Source organism: Cervus elaphus, chromosome 5 (assembly GCF_910594005.1).
Source record: "Cervus elaphus chromosome 5, mCerEla1.1, whole genome shotgun sequence".
In the NCBI taxonomy this organism is placed as follows: domain Eukaryota; kingdom Metazoa; phylum Chordata; class Mammalia; order Artiodactyla; family Cervidae; genus Cervus; species Cervus elaphus.
In genome coordinates, this window is record NC_057819.1 from 20,113,533 (window position 1) to 20,129,135 (window position 15,603).

The following is a 15,603-nucleotide window of genomic DNA, read 5'->3' on the forward strand; positions in this document are numbered from 1 at the left end:
GACTTAGAGCTTTCCACTGAGCAGGCGGGACAGGGATTCAATCCCTGGTTGGGGAACTAAGATCCCAAAGGTTGTGAAGCTCAGCCAAAAAGAAAACAGTGGGGGAAATGCGAATGCCTATCAACTGATGAATGGATACATGTATCCATCTACACAACCGAACGTTATCCTGAGATAAAAAGGAATGAAGTACCGATTCAGGTTACCACGTGCATGAGCCTTGAAAATGTCACTGTGAGTGAAAGAAGCCGGTCACCAAAGGCCACATATTGTAGGATTCCATTTACACGAACTGTCTAGAATAGGCAAATCCATGGAGATGGAAAACAGATGAGTGGTTGCCAGAGGCTGAGGGATAGGAACACTGATTTACTGAGCACCTACTAAGTGCCAGGCACTGGGCAAGGTACTCTACACTGCCCCCCTCTTCTTTAACATTTATTTATTTGGCTGTGCATGTGAACCCTTAGTTGTGGTCTGTGGGATCTAGATGCCTGACCAGGGATGGAACCCAGTCCCCCTGTGTTGAGAGTGCAGAATCTTAGCCATTGGACCACTGGGGACATCCCTACACTGCCTGTCTCGTGGGCTCTCTTTCCTCTGGTTATAGTCTTTTCAAATCTAGGCCATTCTTACAAGATGCTTTAAAGGTTTTAAGAAAACACACCCCTGACCTGAGAAGTCCCCTTGGGATGGGAGTAAAGCATGAGTCACGGGAATGGGGCTGGCCCTGGGGCGATCTGTGACGTTGGAGGAGGAGTCCTCCTGCTGGGAAGTCAGCTCGGCTCCCCACCGCCGCCTCATCTCATCCTGTCGCCCTGGCCTGCTTCTTGGGTCCAATGGATAAGCTTCTGCACAGGGAAGTACCAGGGGGTGAGGGCAGCACACTTCCCCGGAGTATTTATAACTCACACGAGAACCAAAGGGAGGGAGTGACCCACAGAGGGAGGAGGCGTGGCTCTCCTTCCAAGCCTCTCGAAGCACAGCTCTGCTCGATTTTCACCTCCAGCACACGGAACAGCTCAGGCACACAGAAGGTGCTTAATTTGTGTTACTTGAATGATCACCTGACTTAAGGCAGCTCCTGTCATCTGGGAACCCCCCTCCTGGAAAGCCTGCTGCAGGAACAAGCCAACAGACTCCCGTTCCTCCGGGAATCTGAGGAGATGTGGATCCCGAAACCCATCACAGACGCAGGCACACCGTGAGCACAGCACGCTACCTTGACTGTCTTGGAGAATGGGTCCCATCCTGAGAACTGCCCCAGGGAGGCTAGGAAGGGTCCCCCTCCCGTCCTCTCCAAGTGCTGCAGCCCAGGGCAAGCAAGGACTAAATGGCTCATGCCCTAGAGCGAGTCTGTCTGGGTTTTGTTTGGTTTTTGCCATCCCCTCACTTCCCAGGTGGCACCAGTGGTAAAGAACCCACCTGCCAATGCAGGAGACTTAAGAGATGAGGCTTTGGTCCCTAGATTGGGAAGACCCCCTGGAGGAGGGCACTCCAGTATTCTTGCCTGGGGAATCCTATGGACAGAGAAGTCTGGCAGGCTATAGTCCGTGGGGTCACAAAGAGTCAGACACGGTTGAAGCGATTTAGCACAGCACACATGCACACTTCTTCTAGCACCCAACGAAAACTCCAACAAAAGGACTGGGGTAGGCGTGACACCAGGCCACTGAGACTCAAGCCCCACTTCAGTGATCTAGTTCCATCTCCCATGCCTGGGCACCACGCTCTCATCAGCCCTGTCCTGTGATCACCTGTGGCTGCCAGGTGAAGGGTCACCTCCCAGGAGTTGCACCTAGGTCCCCACATTTTAAGCACAGCTTGTGATGGGTGACACAGCTGTAGGCAGTGAGGTCCCAGCCCCCACTGGCCCTCCTTGCTCCCTTTCTTATAAGGGATGAACTGTGGATTTCAGTAGACCACTAAGCGTGCAGGAGGCCTCTGACTCGTGTTCCCCGGGGTATCTGGTGACTGCAGTGGCTGCTCACAGAGTCCACCCTCAGACAGCAATCCCAAGCCTGGACAGCGCCTGCACGTGCCTCACACCTGAGCCTGATTATCCATGATCATGGGGGCATCCTCGGTCCACCTGTCTGTCTCCTCAAACTGTAAGCCCCTCCAAAGCAAGGACACCTTGTCTCTGGGCTGTCAGCTTAGTACTAGCTCAATAAAACCTTCAAAAACATGCACAGAGAAAAACTAATATCACATATTAACCCACATGTGTGAAATCTATTTAAAAATGATACAGATTAACTTATTTGCAAAGCAGAAATGTAGACAGAGACATAGAGAACAAACATATGGACATCAGGGGGGAAGACTGGGTGGGATGAACTGGGAGATTGGGATTGACATATATACACTACTACGTGTAAAATAGGTAACTAACCAGAACATACTGTATAGTACAAGGGAACTCTACTCAAAGCTCTGTAGTGATATAAATGGGAAGGAAATCCAAAAAAGAGGGGATCTATGTATAGGTATAGCTGATTCACTTTGCCGTAGAGCATAAACTAGCACAACATCGTGAAGCAAATACACTCCAATTAAAAAAAAAAATGCATAAGAGCATTGCCTCTGATCTGCCCAAGAGCTCAGACATGACCACCAAGACTTCAGCCCAACTGAGATCAAAATGCAGGCCCAGAGAGAGCCATTAAAGACCCAGAGCATCTAGAATCATCAGTTTACACTCCGGGTTCCCGCCAGCCAATAAGTCTGCCAGGACCCCATGCTCTGCTGCAGTGTCAGGGGTCTTCCCTTGGAACCTCACACCTCTGCAGGTCTCCTTCCAGAGCCACCACTGGTTCAGCTACAAACACTTTTGACTGGGGGTCAGAAGCTCCAGTCTTGGCTCTGTAGGTTAAGTGAAAAGGTTGCGCTAGATGATGTCTTCTTACATGCTCAGTCAGTAAGTCGTGTCCAACTCTTTGAGACCCCATGAACTGAAGACCCCCCCAGGCTCCTCTGTCCATGGGATTCTCCAGGCAAGAATATTGGAGTGGGTTGCCATTTCCTTCTCCAGGGGATCTTCCCAACCCAGGGATTGAACCTGAGTCTCTTGCATCTCCTGCACTGGCAGGTAGATTCTTTACCACTGAGCCACCTGGGAAGCCTAGATGATCTCTTGGGTCCTTTCAAATCCATGAGAACCTGGTTTTTAAAAGTCCACACAGGAACTTTCCAGACTAGGTTGCTAAGACTCTGCACTTCCAATGCAGAGGGCCCAGGTTTGACCCCTGGTCAGGAAGTAGAGTCCACATGTGGCAACGAAGAGTTTGCATGCCACAACTAAAGATCCCGCATGCTGCCACAAAGATCAAAGATCAAAGATCCCTGGTGCGCCGCAACTAAGATCCAGTGCAGCCAAATAAGTAAATATATATTTTTTAAAAAGAAAGAAGTCCACACAGTGAGGATCACCTTATTCCTCAGTGATTCCTTCCAGCTCTACCTTTAAAACATACCTGGAGCCCAACTCTCTCATCACCACCACTGCGGCCACCCTCGTCCAACACCTAACATCTCACTTCTTGCGTGCGTCTCCCCACTGGTCTCCCTGCTTCCTTTCTTCACCCCACCCAGTCTGTTCTCAACACAGTAGCCAGAAACCATCCTTTTAAAGCACAGGTTGGATCCTGGCCCTTCTCTAGTCTAACTCTGGAGTGGTATCATACCTCACTTAATCAAGGTCAAAGTCCAGACAGGACTGGACAGTCCAATCAAGGCCCTGCTAGATTCGGGCTCTCGTATTTCTCCAGCCTCCCTCTCCTTCCCTCACTCCCTCACTCAGGTTTCTTGAGCACCCTGGACAAGCTCCTGCCTCAGGGCCCTTGCACAGGCTGTCTCTGCCTGGGATAACCTCCCAGCTCTCTCCGTCACCTCCTTTAGGCTTTTGCTTAAATGTCCTTGACTGGAGAGGCCTTCTCTTCCCCTGTTTACTTAGCTTTGATCACCATCTGATGTACTTATATATTTTACTGCATATTTGTATATTGTATCTACCCCCCTGCTAGACTAGAAGCCCAGGAAGGCCAGAGTTTTAAAGGTTTTATCACACCTGTATACCCAGCTCCCAGAAAAGCAGCTACTCACTAAATACATGTTGAATGAATAGGTTTTGATCATTTGTGGTGGTCTGGACATGCTACTAAGAAAAACAGTCTCAGGCTACATGACCCTCCAGCTTGACAGAGTCCCTCTGAGATTCCGAAGCTCTGGACACTGTCTCCGAGAATCAAAGTGATTATTTCGGGCAGGTTCAAGGCTCAGGAAGTATGTGGAGGGACAAAGCAAGGAAATGACACAGACCTGGTCTGGTCCCCGGGAGATGTGGGGGGTCATTTCATAAGCAGATGCTTCCTTGCTGGGCAAGACAAGGTTATAAACAAAGCTCGTTAGTGCACGGGATGCCCATCGAGGGGAAAGGAAGGAAAGCTCAAGGGGTGGGCTCTTTATCAGAACAGGGAGGACTTCTCCGGTGGCCCAGGAGCTAAGAATCCGCCTGCCAATGCAGGGGACGTGGGTCTGATTCCTGGTGCGGGAAGATTCCACACACTGCAGAGCAACTAAGTCCGCGTGCCACAACTGCTAAGCCTGCGCTCTAGAGCCTGGAAGCCACAACTACTGAAGCCCAAGTGCCCAAGAACGTGTGCGCTACAGCAGAGGCCACCTCGATGAGAAGCCCGCACACGGAGAGGGAGAGTAGCCCCTTCTCACCGCAACTAGAGACAGTCCATGCATAGCAACGAAGACCCAGTGCGGCCAAAAATAATTAATTACTTAATTTTAAAAGAAAGAACCAGGGAAAGGCAGACACAGGGGAAGAGAGGGCAGAGGGCAGCCAGAAGCCGGGAGGCAGTGCCAAGACCCTGTGGACAGAGCTCCAGGGGCGCCCCAGCCCAACCACCGAAGCCAAGCCAGCTGCTCGCCCCACCCTGCCCTGCTGACCCCAGAGCGCTCGAGCCTAGGGCCTTTCGAGCCTGGCTCTCCGAAAGGTGCCTGGGCGGACGTCCACAAGTGACCAGGAGCAGAGACCAGAAACAAGGCCAGAGAAGTGCAGCTCCTGCCACTTGGGTGAAGGTGAAGCATGTTCTGGGGAAGATGTGTGTCACCGAGGCCAAGAGGGCAAACCCAGGGAGTGGGTGCCCAGGGCTCCTGAGGAGAGGACGAAATGGGAGGCAGAAGGGCTGGACTTCGGCAGGACACCGCTCCTGGCAGGGTGGTGGGGTGGGGAGGTGCCCCAGAGAACGTGGAAAGAAGGGAAGGTCTGGCTTCAGTGGAAGCCCCCTCCACTTTCTACCCGAGCCTGGGCAGGGCTGGCCAGGCGAAAAGGGAATATGGGGGGGACTTCCCTGGTGGTTCAGTAACTAGGACTCTGAGCTCCCAATGCAGGGGGGCCCGGGTACGATCCCTGGTCAGGGAGCTGGATCCCACATGCCACAACTAAAGAGTCTGCATGCCACAACTAAGATCGAAGATCCTGTGTGTAGCAACTAGACCCAGCGCAGCCAAAATAAAAAAATGTTCAAAAGAAAGAAAAAAAGGGAATATGGATGGGAGAGGTCAGGAAGGGACATAGAGGGAATGCCAGATCCTGCCCAGCTGATTCCTAAGCGCTGTGGGGGGACCTCAAAGGACCACAGGACAAGCCCCAGTCCTTGTTCCTGTGCCCTCCCCACCCCGCGCCTCCGTGCATGCGCATGGCCTCCCTCATTGACCCAGCAGACCTACACCCCAGGAACTGTCAGCGAACCCTCCCATGTGGGGCGGGGGTGCAGAGGGGGGCGTGCAGCTTCCACAGATGAAGGAAAGACACCTTGCCCCTCCCTCAGCCTCCACCCAGGGGCCCGAGGGGAGGTGGGGAGGCCAGCTCGGGGGTGGCGGACTGGTGTGGACAAACAGTGCGTCAGTCGCGGCTGTGGTCTGAGGTCCCTGCCCTTGTCATCAGCTCTCTTCCTCCTCAGGAGACAGCAGTGACCTCGCAGAGGCCTTGGCGGGCAGCGGCGACAATGGCAGGAAGTGCCCCTCCCCGCCAGCTGGGGAGTCAGGAAGGAAGTGACCGACTCGGAGCCTGGGCCCTGAGACCCCGGCCGAGCCCCCACGCCAAGAACACGCTAGAAGCTCTGCTCACCTGCTCAGGAGGGCAAACGTCCTCTGCTTCGGGGAGAGGCGGGGCTGAGAGCAGATGCTCTCGCCACTGGGACCCCCCTCTTAGAGGCAGACCTCCTGCAAATGGACGGCTCCTGCGTCAGGTCAGGTCAGCGGACGCAGAACGTGAACGCGGCCAGGCTGAGCTGAGAAGACAGCTCCAGCTGCCCCCTGCCCGCCCTCCACCCCACCCCCACCTCCTGGAAGGAAGGACTCCGGGTTCCTCTGGAGCAAGGAGCTTCTCTAAAAATACACCCTGCTCCTTAAGCCTTTTCCTCCTCCAGCCCCCTGCAGAGGAGATGAGGAGTTGATTTCCCTCTTGGAAGGGCCATCTTGCTCCACACCACCCCCTGACTCTTGCCATCCAGGGTCCAGTGGTTTCCATGTCTGACCAGGCCACAAACTCCCAAGAAGAGCTCAAAGGCAGGTAAGGCGTGACCGTGAATGTCTCCACCATCCGGGGGGGTCTGGGGTAGAGGCCAGAAGAGGGAACCTCGGGATGTTGGAACAGCATATGCAAAGTGCAGAGGTGAGAGGGCAGAGTGGGCACGGGGCCAACAGCAGGGCAGAAACCCCACGGGGCGGGGACTGCGCAACTGCGTCTCGGGCAGCTGGGATGGTACCCAGTCACCACTGGGTACTCAGTAAATGTTCGCTGGCTAAACAAGAGAAGTTGAAGAGTTCTTTTTTATTTTTAAGATTGTTTTTGATGTGGACCATTTTTAAAGTCTTTATTGAATTTGTTACAATATTGCTTCTATTTTTCTTAATGACTTTTTTGGTTTCTTTTTGACCGTGAGGCATGTGGGATTTTAGTTCCCGAACCAGGGATCAAACCTGCGTCCCCTGCGCTGGAAGGCAGAGTCTTAACCACTGGACCACCAGGGGAGTCCCCCGAGGGGTTCTAAGTGAGGACCTGCAGATGAGGGGAGCTGTAAGCCCACCGCCAGTAACACCACGGAACTGGAGTGCGAGGCCATCAGGAAGGACAAGAACCCCCTTCCTGTAGAAGAGGAAAACAGGAAGCGAAGGCTCTGTGGGAGCAGGGCCCCTCCAACCGACATTAGCTGAGGTCAGAGCTCAGGCCGGGCTGTGTGGGCCGAGGAGGGCTCACCAGGCCCCCACCCCCAGCCAGCAGGAGAGCGAGTGGCCGCAGAGAGGCAGAGAGGGCCCCGTGTCCCCATGTCAACTCCCTCCCCAAACACCCGTTTGAGACACCTTGGAGGAAATTCACGCAAAACAACAGAACAAAAAATACAACACAGTACTCTCCCTTCTTAGCACTTGGAGGCCTTTTCACGGCAACAAAAAAGGGTGAGCAATTAGAGGAGACAGCCCACGGTGTAACACGGCAGTGAGTGGGCCCACGGCTGCGGGCCTGTCTGCTGGGCCCCGTGTGCCCAGGGAGCAGAGGACGGCCAGGCGAGGTGGCGTGGGGGAGGGGTGAGGTGGGGAGGGCGGGGGGTACTTACCTGCAGCCAGGCCCCCAGCCCATGGGGAAGTCCAGCTGTGTTTGGGAAACCACGTCATGTGCATGGGGTCTAGACTTGGGGTCCAATGCCAAGCTCACCACTGCCTAGCTGTGTGACCTTGAGCCAGATACTTGCCTTCTCTGAGCTGCAGCTGCCTCATGTTAAACAGGGATTGTCAGTATTCTTGCCTGAAAAATCCCATGGATGGAGGAGCCTGACAGGTGGGCTACAGTCCAAAGGGTTGGACACGACTAAACGACTAAGCACGCACACAGGCAAGGGCTTCTGCACAGGTTACTGTATGCTTAGCAGAGGCAATGCGTTCACAACCCATAGGCTGGCTGACACAGCAGAAACCAGAGACCTTAGTGCTCCCTTCTTCTCCCTCCAGGTTAGTTTCCCCAAATGGAACGTCCCCCTTCTGAGCCCCAAAGCTCAAACCAGCTGATTGGCACACAGGGAGAAGGGTTCACTGATGTTCAGGAAAGGAAAAGGCAATATCACTTCAGCTGCTCTGCCAACCAGAGGCCTCGGGTGTGACAAAAAGGGGACAGAGGGAGGCTGGGGCCTGAGACTCAGGACAGCAATGGGATGAGATGGACCAGAAGCCAGCATGGGGGCTCCTGTGAGAACTCAGGGCAGAAGGAGATAAAGGGCCAGCCCCTGGGGGATGCAACTACTGGTCCTGACTCCTTAGAGGACCCCAGCCCATCACAGCCTCCGGCCTCAGTTTCCTCCAGGGAGGTGGTTACCCGAAAACACTCACACTGCTGTTTCCGTGTCGCCAGCCACAACTTGTGAGACACGGCAAGCCAGCACCCAGACTGCGTGCTCAGACACTTCAGTCATGTCCGACTCCTTGTGACCCCATGGATTGTAGCCTGCCAGGCTCCTCTGTCCACAGGATTCTCCAGGCAAGAATACTGGAGTGAGTTGCCAGGTCCTCCTCCAGGGGACCTTCCTGACCCAGGGATCGAACCCGTGTCTCTTACGTCTCCTGTATTAGTAGGCGGGTTCTTTACCACTAGCACCACCTGGGAAGCTCACCCTGGAAGCCCCAAAACTCTGGTCCTGTCTCTTTGACTGGGGTGGGGAGGACCAGGATGAGCCAGGGAGCTAAGAGCAGAGAAGCACCCCCAGGGTGCCCTATACAAAGGAGAGTAACACAGGCTGGCATGGGGAAGCCAAAGCTACCAGACACAGAACATCAGTCCTTCTTGCTAGGTGAAGATAAGTCTATATCTGCAAGATGCAGGATCGATGAATACAATCTACCCCATGTAAACCAGACAAAGTCAGTTATTTACAGAAGAGGAAATGGCAGCTGAGCCCCTGCCGCCCCAGACTCCACAGCTGGCAGCGGGGGCAGTCCTTACCTGCGGGTCTGCGTGGGAAGGCAGCGCCGACGTCCTACTCTCGAGGCCCACGGAAGGGTGTCGGGGACCAGGGCGGCCCGGCCAGCATCCTGCAGGGAGAAGCCCGGAGGGCAAGGGGGTGAGACACCTGGTCACTCTGATCGCTCAGAGCCCACTGGGAAATCCACAAGGCCAGGCCTCATCCTGAGCAATGCCAGAGAAATCCAGACGTGACCAGAGGACAGGAGCAGGACGCCTGGCTAAAGGAGTCTTCTTCTGACAAAAGGGACTCATTCCAGGATGTGTTCCTGGAGGCTGATCCACCCGACACCGCCCAGGGCTCCCTCTGCTTAGGAAGACGGCTCAAGGAACCCAAACCCACACCACTAGCACATGTGGGAAGCTTCCTTGTTTCAGAAGCCCAGTGTGGAGCTCTCAGCCTCAAACCTGAGGCTTTTCACCCATCAACCTTTGGGACTGCGGGACCTTGGGACCTCAGGCTGCAGAGGGGAGGCAGGTGGGAGACGGGAATGTTGAGGAGCGGGACATAGCCCAGAGCTGTCGGTCAGCAGTCAGCCAGCATCTTGATGCCTAGGGCAGGGTCACGGTCAGCCTCTCGGGGAGATGCAGATGACTCGCACCTTCTAATCAGGCCCCTGAACTTGGGCAGTATGTGGCTAGAGGCCCACCTCCACCAGAGGCCAGAGACAAGCACTAACAACAAAATGAGAAGAGGTGGAGAAATAGATTTCCAGGGAGTCCCGGGGTGCAGTCAGCCTACAAGACCATAGAACATGCACAGGCACTATGAAAGCCGCCACCCAATCCAGGGCTCCCCCCAGGACACAAGATGCTCCCCTGAACCACATGTGCAGCTCAACATGAAACGGAGCAGGACCCCTATGGTCCTTGCCCGCCACACCCCCCACAACAATGTCCGCAGCCTGCCTTTTGTCTGTGGAAAAACTTTAGCCAAAGAATGAGTTTAATCGGAGAAATAAGAAGATGCAGAAACAAAGGGAAACAGTCAAAGGAGGCCAAATAATAATAGTTTAGTCATTAAACATAGTCAAGGACCTCCAGTCCCTCCTCAAGGACTATAGGTAACATTCCCAGCCAAGTCCTGGGAGCTGTTTTGCAGATAGAGACCCCCCACTAAACGGAAGAAGTTAACTACATGATGACCAGACACAAGCCATGACACAATTCCGAGAACTGGCCTCAAAGAAACAGAAACAATCCTGGAACTGAAGATTAACTGTACTTAAAACAACCAAGATGACGCTGGTCAGACCGCTGAAGACCAGTTTCAAGCTGAGCACCGGCGCTGACTCTGCTGCTTCTGCATGGAGCCCCCTCTCTCCGTCTATAAAAGTTCTTGCCCCCTGACTGTTGGTGCGGCATGGTGGAGGCGGGGGGAGTCAGCTTTTGCACAGGTGTACCGCCTCCCCCCATCCCCGTTTGCTGGCATCCAAAATGAAGCAAACTTTCCTTTCCACCAACCTGGCCTCTCTACTGGTTTTTGAGCTGCGAGTGGCCAGACCCCACTTTTGGTTACAAAGACGCGTTCTTGTTTGTCTGACTTCAGTGCTTCCCGTGCGTGGTGCCCAGGAGGCAGGCAGCAGCCCAGGAGGCCTCCCAGTGACCATGACGGGAAGGTAGAAGACTTGACTGTTCCAGGAACCCAACTACAGAGCAACCCTACTTCTGGGGCTGAGGCCAGACACTGGGGCAACCAGGGACACCCGAGGTAAAAATCAAAGAAGGGGGGGGGGGTTTCATGGTGCCTCGGAAAAATGAAAGTGATGCACTGCAGAGTGAGGGCACAGACGGTGAGAGTTCAGAGGAGGAAGAGAAGCGAACTAGGGAGGCGAAAAGATAACCAGCGGTGGGAGGTGTGGCTGCAAGCCACAGAGATCGGCTTTTCACACACCGCCCACCCCCCTGCAGTCCCACGCTCCCTCCGGGGGAAGCCTCAGCAAATGCTGTGAATTCCTCTTTGGGACGGGCCTGCAGGGGTTGAGGCTCCTCCTCTGCCCTGCACTTACATGCGCAACCCCCGAAGAACGAAACATCCCAGGTGGCCCAGGTGCCAGTTACCCACCCGGACACACTAACTTCGCCAGCTCCCCGGCTCCATTCCATCAGAACCCTTGGCTTGCCCTGGCACACACGCCCTGCCTCTGCAGGGCTTCTCCTCTGTTCTGCTTCTTAGCTTTCATCACAACACCTCCAACCCCTCTGGGAGATCTGTGCCCATCTCCCCATTTGAGGGGTCAGGAAACCTGCCAAGAGGTTTAGTCAAAGCCGAGCCGGCCTCGGCGCGACTCCCCTCCACTGTGCGCACCTCTCCCAGGATGTCACCTCTTCTGGGTGAGAAGGTCAGCTGTGACTCACACATCCCCTTCCCCCACCACCCGCTGCAGAAGATCCGAGGGGGGCTGCGAGAAAGGATGCTCACTCTTCACACAGGGGTGCATGGTGGGGAAATGATTTTTCTGACAAAAGAAAGCATTTAAAATCCAAAAATTGAATGCAGGGTCAACTTAAACAGCCAGGCAGCTCCTGGGGGGACAGAGCTCTAGGGGCAGGGGGGCAAAACCACACTGAAATAAAGTAGCAAGATGCTGCAGGAGGACTTGGCTTTCCTCCCATGACCACTCACACAAAAGGCTAAAAGCCAATCAGCCTGCTCCCTTAAGGGGGATGAAATATCAAAAGAGCACACAATTCCAGGCTGAGACTTGCTGCACGTGTGTTCCATGCACGCCTGTAGCTGTGGTCTAGGGGGACGTGGGGGGAAGTTCTGGAACTAAATGATGTGCGGTGTGTTGCTGTTTACCAGGAACAAAGGCATTTTATTCCTTTGAGCTCCCCACCCCCAGTGTTATTGAAGTATAATCGACAAATAAAATCGTGATATACTTCAAGTGTAGAGCCATAAAAAGAATGAAATAAAGCCATTTGCAGCAACATGGAGGACCTAGAGATAATCATACTAAGTGAAGTAAATCAGATAGAGAAAGACAGATATCATATGACATTGCTTACATGTGGAATCTAAAAAGATGATACAAATGAACTTACGAAATAGAACCACAGATATAGAAAATAAGTTTAGGATTACCAAAGGGGAAAGGTGGGGTGGCACAAATTAGGAGTTTGGGATTAGCATATAAACACTGAAAGGGAAAGTCACTCAGTTGTGTCCGACTATTTGCAACCCCATGGATCCCCTGTCCATGGAATTCTCGAAGGCAGAATACTGGAGGGGGTAGCCATTCCTTTCTCCAGGGGGTCTTCTCAATCCAGGAATCGAACTGGGGTCTCCTGCATTGCAGGCAGATTCTTTACCAGCTGAGCTACCAGGGAAGCCCAGCATATACACACTACTATATATAAAAGGGATGAATAACAGGGACCTACTATGTAGCACAGGGAACTAAAGTCAATATCTTGTAAAAATCTACAATGGAAAAGAATCTGAAAAAGAATATATATGTATATGTACAACTGAATCATCTTGCTATACACCTGAAACCAAGATAACATTGTAAATCAACCATACTTCAATTAAAAAAAATAATAAAGTGTACAGTATGATGATCTGATAGACGTATGCACCATGAAAGGATTCTCACCATTGAGTTTATTATTCTATCACCATGTTGGTTTTATTGTTGTTTTGTGGTGAGAACACTTAAGTCCTACTCTTTTAGCAAATCTCCCTTATACAATACTACAGTGTTATCAATTGTAGTCATCATGTTATACATTAGCTCCTCTTCTTTCAGTTTTAAATCTGAATCTTCAATATGCCTCTTCGATGACTTGGAAAATTGCAAGAGGGTGAAAAAAAGAAAGAAAAAAACCCATCCTTTGAGAACAGAAGTCAGAATTGCTTTCCTGAAAAATTTTCGGATCCCTAAATGTTTTAGTCGGTGGATATGAATTAGTAAGTGAATCTGTTTCTCCACACAGCTGCTATTAATAGAATATCAGTCTCTCTTCATCCCCACTAAATAAATGTCAAACAAACACTTAAAGAATACTGGTTTGATGGGGTGCCAAATGACTAGCTTGCCCAGACGTCCACATGTCTAAAGCTGGCCCTGGTTGAAAGTGTAAGTTCCAAACGAGTGGGTAGCATGGCTGGAGTTAAACACTGTTGTTTCCATCCCCCGTTGACATGGAGACCAGGGGAGGCAGGTGGCTGAAGAATGGGCAGAGAGGGATGGATGCAAACAGCACTGGTACCCAAGCAAGTTGTCCAAGTTGCTGATAACAGGCAGGGGCCATCCAGCTTTTGATTCCATCTGAAGGTATGGCTCCTGATTTTCTGATTTATTAACATATAATTCACATGCCACAAAATTCACCCATTTTTTAAAAAAATTCATGTGGGAATCTTATTTCCCCAAACAGGGATTGAACCTTCATTGCCTGCATTGGAAGGCAGATTCTTAACCACTGGACCATCAGGGAAGTCCCATGACCCTTCTAAGGGGTACAATTTAGCAGCATTTAGTACATTTACAAAGTTGTGTGATTATCACCTCTCTCTAATTCTGGAACATCTTCATCACACACCCCAACATCACCCCCCGTCAAGGAAATCCCACATCAATTAGTAGTCACTTGGCAAATCCCTTCCCTCCAGGCCCTGGCCAGTGCCATCTGCTTTCTGTCTCTACAGATTTGTCTACTGTGGACATTTCACATAAATTGGATCATACAGTCAGTACGTGGCCTTTTATGTTGGACTGCTTCTACTTCGAATCATGTTTTCAAGGCTCATCCACATCGTGGCATGTGTCAGTACTTCATTCTTTTTTTGAGGCTGATCAGCATGGCATTGTGTGGATCGACTCTGTTTGGTTTATCCATTCATTTGTGAATGGACACTTGGGTTGTTTCCACTCTGGGGCTATTATGAATTATGCTGCTGAGAACATTCATGTACAAGTTTTTGTGTAGACATATGCTCTTGATTCTTTTAGGTACATAGCTAGGAGTTCCTGGTTTTTAATAAAATAATTTAAAATGAGTAATACATTCTGAAAAGATTTCTAAAAAAGGCATGAGAGTCAGTTTCTCTTGTCCCTGTCCCCTGGCACCTGGTTCTTCTCCCCAGGGTCAGGTTAACTCTCTCTGAGAGGCCCAGACACAACTCACAGCCTGCTGCACTTCACAGTCATCTGGCAGGAGGAGACAACTAGATGAGGCTGGAATCAGCTTAGTGATGCTTCGCAGAGGGCACAGGACCCGGTCTGAGTCCGATCTCTGCCGTCTGTCGGCAGCCCATCCCGGGAATCGGCTTAGCGCCCTGGATGGACAGGTTTTGACATCCAGCTCTGCCATCTCTAGGCCCTGTGGCCTCAAGCCAGATGCTTAACTCGTCTGGACTTGGCTTCCTTATCTGTGGAAGAGTGCCGACACTAGGACTTCACTACTGGTCCAGTGGTTGAGGCTCCCTGCTCTTAATGCAGGGGGCCTGGGTTTGAACCCTGGGAAAGCAACTAGATCTCACATGCTGCAATTAAAGGAAAAAAAAGATGCCGTATGCCACCACTAAGACCCAGAGCGGCCAAATAAATAAATAAGAAATGAAATAAGTATTTTTTAAAAATAAAGAGTGCTAACACTACTGCCTCGTTCAGGAAGGCAAGTGCTCAGCACCGAGTCTGGCACACGTAGGCACCCCGTGTTTGCTGCCGCTGTACTTACTACCACAACTACTTACTACACCATGACCGACCCCATCCTTGGTCTCCCCATCTGGAAAACGGCAGTCGACACCTCCCACACACGGTTTTGTGGACTGCAGGAGACCCCAGGGTGGGCCACCGTTGCTGAGCAGCGGGAGCTCCGGGAGAGTCAGGATGGCCACGCTGCATCCCCACATCCCCAGGTCCTGCTCCGGAACCACCCCAAGGAGAGGCCAGGTGTCCCCACTCAGCACCCTCGGCCCTGAATTCTCCACCTCGCCACCCACAAGTACAGAGAAAGACCCTGCTTCCTGGACCCCCAGCCCTGGGGGGCAAGGAGGGGTGATGGCTGGGCTTCTTATTTCTTGTCCCTTTCCAGTCACCACCCACCACCCCTTTTTGGATCCTTCTCTCTGCTTTCTCAACACACTCAACTCTGAACCTGAACTTCTCTCTGAAGCCCAGGCGTGGAGGCAGCAGGGAAACCCTCAGAGACCTTCAAAGTGAAGGGGCCTCAAGTGAGGAAGGATGCATTAGCGGGGCCATTAGGACACTGTTAGGGGCAATCTGCTCCCAGCTGGCAGGAGGCGAAACCAAGCCTGCAGAACAAACCCGGGCCTGGGAGGGCAGAGCGGGGAGAGGAGCTGAACAGGGCTGCCTCGGGTGTGCAAAAGTTCACGGGGGAAAACACCCAACACACACACACACACACACACACACACACGCTTAACAGAAAGGAGAAATTCTTAGCCTGCAGCAGTTGGTAGCATTATGTAAAATCCCAAGCCCACAAAAATATCATTTGGATGATAAAAAGTTAAATTTAGCTAAGTACAGAGTGACTAATACTACGAGGGAGGGGCAGCGCCCCCAGTTGCCTGGAGCTGATACAGCTGGCTCTTAGAAACT

The 15,603-nt window shown here is 52.2% G+C and overlaps 1 protein-coding gene across 6 annotated transcripts in view; it reads right to left on the bottom strand.

Moving 5' to 3' along the window:
* PITPNM2 (phosphatidylinositol transfer protein membrane associated 2) overlaps positions 1 to 15,603 on the bottom strand; it is a 157,245-nt gene that overhangs the window by 110,438 nt on the left and 31,204 nt on the right. For all 6 annotated transcript variants that reach the window (XM_043901981.1, XM_043901975.1, XM_043901983.1 and 3 more), the window contains exon 2: positions 9,008 to 9,096. The gene's annotated coding sequence lies outside the window, so the exon portion shown is untranslated. The remainder of the gene's footprint in view (positions 1 to 9,007; positions 9,097 to 15,603) is intronic.